We start from the raw sequence: 7,163 nt of genomic DNA on the forward strand, positions 1-7,163 counted from the left end.
TTCCGATTCTTCTTCCGGTTCCGATTCTTCTTCCGGTTCCGACTCTTCTTCCGGTTCCTCTTCGGGAACTTGTGAATCAGTCCACGAATCATTCCAATTTACATTTGACTCTTCATTATTATTAGGTGAGTCAATGGGACTTGTTCTAGAGGTAGACATCTATCACATAATATCAAACGCGTTAAGAGATTAATATATCACATAATATTCACATGTTAAAAATATATAGTTTCCAACAAAATTTGTTAAGCAATCATTTTTCAAGTAAACACGGTCGAAGTCCAGACTCACTAATGCATCCTAACAAACTCGATAAGACACACTAATGTAAATTTCTGGTTCTCTAAGACCAACGCTCGGATACCAACTGAAATGTCCCGTACTTATTGATTAAAAACGTTCCATATTAATTGATTTCGTTGCGAGGTTTTGACCTCTATATGAGACGTTTTTCAAAGACTGCATTCATTTTAAAACAAACCATAACCTTTATTTCATCAATAAAGGTTTAAAAAGCTTTACGTAGATTATCAAATAATGATAATCTAAAATATCCTGTTTACACACGACCATTACATAATGGTTTACAATACAAATATGTTACAACAAAATAAGTTTCTTGAATGCAGTTTTTACACAATATCATACAAGCATGGACTCCAAATCTCGTCCTTATTTAAGTATGCGACAGCGGAAGCTCTTAATAATCACCTGAGGATAAACATGCTTAAAACGTCAACAAAAATGTTGGTGAGTTATAGGTTTAACCTATATATATCAAATCATAATAATAGACCACAAGATTTCATATTTCAATACACATCCCATACATAGAGATAAAAATCATTCATATGGTGAACACCTGGTAACCGACATTAACAAGATGCATATATAAGAATATCCCCATCATTCCGGGACACCCTTCGGATATGATATAAATTTTGAAGTACTAAAGCATCCGGTACTTTGGATGGGGTTTGTTAGGCCCAATAGATATATCTTTAGGATTCGCGTCAATTAGGGTGTCTGTTCCCTAATTCTTAGATTACCAGACTTAATAAAAAGGGGCATATTCGATTTTGATAATTCAACCATAGAATGTAGTTTCACGTACTTGTGTCTATTTTGTAAATCATTTATAAAACCTGCATGTATTCTCATCCCAAAAATATTAGATTTTAAAAGTGGGACTATAACTCACTTTCACAGATTTTTACTTCGTCGGGAAGTAAGAGTTGGCCACTGGTTAATTCACGAACCTATAACAATATATACATATATATCAAAGTATGTTCAAAATATATTTACAACACTTTTAATATATTTTAATGTTTTAAGTTTATTAAGTCAGCTGTCCTCGTTAGTAACCTACAACTAGTTGTCCACAGTTAGATGTACATAAATAAATCGATAAATATTATCTTGAATCAATCCACGACCCAGTGTATACGTATCTCAGTATTGATCACAACTCAAACTATATATATTTTGGAATCAACCTCAACCCTGTATAGCTAACTCCAACATTCACATATAGAGTGTCTATGGTTGTTCCGAAATATATATAGATGTGTCGACATGATAGGTCGAAACATTGTATATGTGTCTATGGTATCTCAAGATTACATAATATAAAATACAAGTTGATTAAGTTATGGTTGGAATAGATTTGTTACCAATTTTCACGTAGCTAAAATGAGAAAAATTATCCAATCTTGTTTTACCCATAACTTCTTCATTTTAAATCCGTTTTGAGTGAATCAAATTGCTATGGTTTCATATTGAACTCTATTTTATGAATCTAAACAGAAAAAGTATAGGTTTATAGTCGGAAAAATAAGTTACAAGTCGTTTTTGTAAAGGTAGTCATTTCAGTCGAAAGAACGACGTCTAGATGACTATTTTAGAAAACATACTTCCACTTTGAGTTTAACCATAATTTTTGGATATAGTTTCATGTTCATAATAAAAATCATTTTCCCAGAATAACAACTTTTAAATCAAAGTTTATCATAGTTTTTAATTAACTAACCCAAAACAGCCCGCGGTGTTACTACGACGGCGTAAATCCAGTTTTACGGTGTTTTTCGTGTTTCCAGGTTTTAAATTATTAAGTTAGCATATCATATAGATATAGAACATGTGTTTAGTTGATTTTAAAAGTCAAGTTAGAAGGATTAACTTTTGTTTGCGAACAAGTTTAGAATTAACTAAACTATGTTCTAGTGATTACAAGTTTAAACCTTCAAATAAGATAGCTTTATATGTATGAATCGAATGATGTTATGAACATCATTACTACCTTAAGTTCCTTGGATAAACCTACTGGAAAAGAGAAAAATGGATCTAGCTTCAACGGATCCTTGGATGGCTCGAATTTCTTGAAGCAGAATCATGACACGAAAACAAGTTCAAGTAAGATCATCACTTGAAATAAGATTGTTATAGTTATAGAAATTGAACCAAAGTTTGAATATAATTATTACCTTGTATTAGAATGATAACTTACTATAAGAAACAAAGATTTCTTGAGGTTGAATGATCACCTTACAAGATTGGAAGTGAGCTAGCAAACTTGAAAGTATTCTTGATTTTATGTAACTAGAACTTGTAGAATATATGAAGAACACTTAGAACTTGAAGATAGAACTTGAGAGAGATCAATTAGATGAAGAAAATTGAAGAATGAAAGTGTTTGTAGGTGTTTTTGGTCGTTGGTGTATGGATTAGATATAAAGGATATGTAATTTTGTTTTCATGTAAATAAGTCATGAATGATTACTCATATTTTTGTAATTTTATGAGATATTTCATGCTAGTTGCCAAATGATGGTTCCCACATGTGTTAGGTGACTCACATGGGCTGCTAAGAGCTGATCATTGGAGTGTATATACCAATAGTACATACATCTAAAAGCTGTGTATTGTACGAGTACGAATACGGGTGCATACGAGTAGAATTGTTGATGAAACTGAACGAGGATGTGATTGTAAGCATTTTTGTTAAGTAGAAGTATTTTGATAAGTGTATTGAAGTCTTTCAAAAGTGTATAAATACATATTAAAACACTACATGTATATACATTTTAACTGAGTCGTTAAGTCATCGTTAGTCGTTACATGTAAGTGTTGTTTTGAAACCTTTAGGTTAACGATCTTGTTAAATGTTGTTAACCCAATGTTTATAATATCAAATGAGATTTTAAATTATTATATTATCATGATATTATCATGTATGAATATCTCTTAATATGATATATATACATTAAATGTCTTTACAACGATAATCGTTACATATATGTCTCGTTTAAAAATCATTAAGTTAGTAGTCTTGTTTTTACATATGTAGTTCATTGTTAATATACTTAATGATATGTTTACTTATCATAGTATAATGTTAACTATATATATATATCCATATATATGTCATCATATAGTTTTTACAAGTTTTAACGTTCGTGAATCACCGGTCAAGTTGGGTGGTCAATTGTCTATATGAAACATATTTCAATTAATCAAGTCTTAACAAGTTTGATTGCTTAAAATGTTGGAAACATTTAATCATGTAAATATCAATCTCAATTAATATATATAAACATGGAAAAGTTCGGGTCACTACACACGTTAGTTTGCGTGTATTATTAAGATGATTATACAAAGGGTATAAATTATATATACGTTAAGTTTAGTTACCAGGGTGCTTAATTTCGTAGAATATTTTGATAAACATTTCTGGATGAAACAACTGAAAACTTGTGATTCACCTTTATATACAGATTATGCGCAACATTAAAACTATGAACTCACCAACCTTTGTGTTGACACTTTTAAGCATGTTTATTCTCAGATTTCTAGAAGTCTTCCGCTGTTTGCTTATATGTGATACAAGCTATGTGCATGGAGTCATATATGCTTTATTCAAGAAAGCTTTGCATTCACAAAATAATCACCGTGTATCTTATTTTGACTGCATTGTCAATGAATGTATTATGGTAAACTATTATTTATGGTGATTGTCTATATGTAAAAATCATCAAACGTTGAAAACCTTAGAAATTGATATTCATTTATTGTGTACCTTTTGAAAAGAATGCAATGTTTACAAAATGTATCATATAGAGGTCAAAACCTCACTATGAAATCAATGAATGATGTATTCGTCCAAAGGGATTGGGAAGGATCGTCACAGTTGGTATCAGAACTTGAGGTCATAGGGAACCGGAATTTGCATTAGTGTGTTTAACTGGTAATTGTTAGGATGCATTAGTGAGTCTGGACTATGACCGTATATGTTTTTACCGAGTTTTGCTTATTATTTCTTGTCAGAAATTACCTGTTATTATCTTAAACCTAAGACACGTTTTACTGCATTGATTGCATAGATAGTGTATGGACAAATTTCGTATCTTAAGCATATCTATTACAGTAAACTCTGTCTTACACTTTTCGAAAATTTCTCCGTAACTTATGGGATTTTGGTATTATATATACATATGTAAATTATGTATCGGAGAATACCAAACTAAATCCTATAATCTATCTCATATCAAAATCAATTCCCTGATTATACAAGATGGATCACGTATCTAGTTCAAATTCCTTAAACTCCGACAGCTATTCCGATATGGATATTCACCTGAACTCCGAAGACAGTGTAACCGGAATGGATCAACCAATTAGCCATCATCTATTCTGGATGAATTGGGGATGGGTTCGTAGTCTACTTAATCATTGGAGACAAGAAGAAGGCGATCCCTTCCATCCACCACATTGCCCTCTTGGCGAAGAACCTGAAGCATTTACAGGCGAACCTGTTCGTGATACCATTTTCTCTCTCATTTCTAGAGTATCTCATCATGATTATATACTATCTCACATTCTAGATCTCATTCTCATCCGAACCGACAATCATCCCGGTGTAATAGAAGAAGTCAACGAGCTTCGCGCTCGGGTAGTTGCTTTGGAGAATATGGTGCAAAGGTTACAAGCACCAGCAGCAGCACCGGCATCAACAATACCACCATCAACAACACCAACAGTACCATCACCACCACCAACAACAACATCCACATCCCACACTTCAACATCACAATTTGTACCTTGAGCATCAACGTCATACTCACCATAGATACTAAGGAGTACCAACAACAATAACCGATGAAGTATTGATTCATAACTTCATTGGAGAAATATTCTGCGGCGATTATGTAATATCTAAAGTCTTAGAAATTATCTATTCCAGCCATAACCGTAAATCAGATGAGTGGACCGAGATGATATAAGGAAGAGTAGAAAACCTGACCGGAATGGTGCACGATTTACAAGCTAGACTTGTTTTACCAGCAGCATCAACAGTACCGTCAGTATCACCAACACCGGCAAAACCTGTAGCACTACAAGTTCCGCCAATTCCGTAATCACCAACATCATCACAAATCAACAACGCGTATATTGTATCAACGAGATATGAAGTATTAAATCATTTTCCCTGAAGAAATTATATGTATATTTAATATATATGAATTTTGAAATCAAAATAAATCTTTTCGTACTAAGCTATTACATGTGAATCTTAACTGGTAGGTACTACTCGGTTAGTTCATATTACTAATATGCAATGATGTACATCCTTCATTAACGACATAACCATCGTTAATTACAATCTCTGTTTCAAATTCAATGAATTCCTTTTCATAATAAACTAAGTGTATTATTCAATTACACGTTTGATTTTACACTTTCATTTTCGATGTACTCGAAACTTTCTAGAAAACATCATTCGTACCTTGCGAAGTTAGCAAGAGTTCCATAAGCACCAACATGATTCACTAAGAAAATATCAATAAAACTGGATAACGAAGTATTGATTACATTAGTGAAATACTCCGCGAAGATTATTAAATCTTTAATGTTTTAGAGATTATTCATTTCTGATCCAGCTGAAAATCAAATGAGCTTAATATGATATTAACTCATTAAATCTGTATTACATCTGAAGAAAATATACATATTTATATTTTCATAAAGACTGTAATAAAATTCTCGGGTACAAAATATTACTTGTGAAACTTTTAACGGGTAGGTAATACCCGAAAGATATATGAATTCACAATTGATATGTTACATTATTCGATTTTGATTCAGCAAATCATCAACTATACTCACTACTTTCACAACGATATACATTCTTTCCTAGAAATCAAAACAACCATTCACATTCAAATTTGATTACATATTCTGATTTTGAAAAATCAGAATCCAAGCCAAAATTTAACAGAAAACATCACTCTTAGATTCTTACATCTTTCAAAGCTATACTTTGACTTCAAAACTGTGCTAGAACATCACTTCTATTCATAAACCCAGAAAAAAATATTTATATCAATTAAAATTCTAGAACATCATATGTATCTTGACAATTACAATCTTCATGCAAACCCTTCAAACTTTTGAAAACACCTCGGATTGATAACCAACGATTCGGTTATGATAACTTTGAATGCTGATGAAGCAGCAAAAACTGTAAACGACCTTAACAGCCAAAAGTTTGATGATAAAGAATAGTGAGTTGGCAAAGCTAAAAAAAAAGAAGAGAAGGTTTGGAACTGGAAAACGGATTGAGCAAAGTATGAAGGAGGCTGTGGATAAATCACAAAGACTAAACCTGCCTTCAAAGAATCCAAATGATTCAGTATCTGCTGAAGTCATTAACAAATACCTTACTCCTGATACTAAACCCCTACGGACAATATTCTTCATCATCCTCTGATATTAGAAATTTTAAGATATCATCGTATCTTTCATTATAAATATCCTCCATAATTCTAAAGATATTTCCATAATTATTCTTATCTGAAATCATTTACCTCTTCGCGCTATCTGTATTACATCATAAAAGAAAATATTTTAGTTTCTAAATTCTGAAACTTTCGAGTTTAAAATAGGAATATTTTTGAAGTAGTGTTGAGAACTGAAGCATGAGTTAGTATAATATAATGACACTTGATCAACGTGATTATATTACAGTAATTCATGCTGAGTTTGTAAATGGAATGTAATGATTCACAGATCATAACATCATCATGTACCATGTTACACGACTCTTGTAACCTATTTAATCTCTAAAATATCAAGAAAATATTTCTTGATGATTCGGTCTTTTC

The sequence above is a fragment of the Rutidosis leptorrhynchoides genome, chromosome 5, assembly GCF_046630445.1.
Source record: "Rutidosis leptorrhynchoides isolate AG116_Rl617_1_P2 chromosome 5, CSIRO_AGI_Rlap_v1, whole genome shotgun sequence".
In the NCBI taxonomy this organism is placed as follows: Eukaryota; Viridiplantae; Streptophyta; class Magnoliopsida; order Asterales; family Asteraceae; genus Rutidosis; species Rutidosis leptorrhynchoides.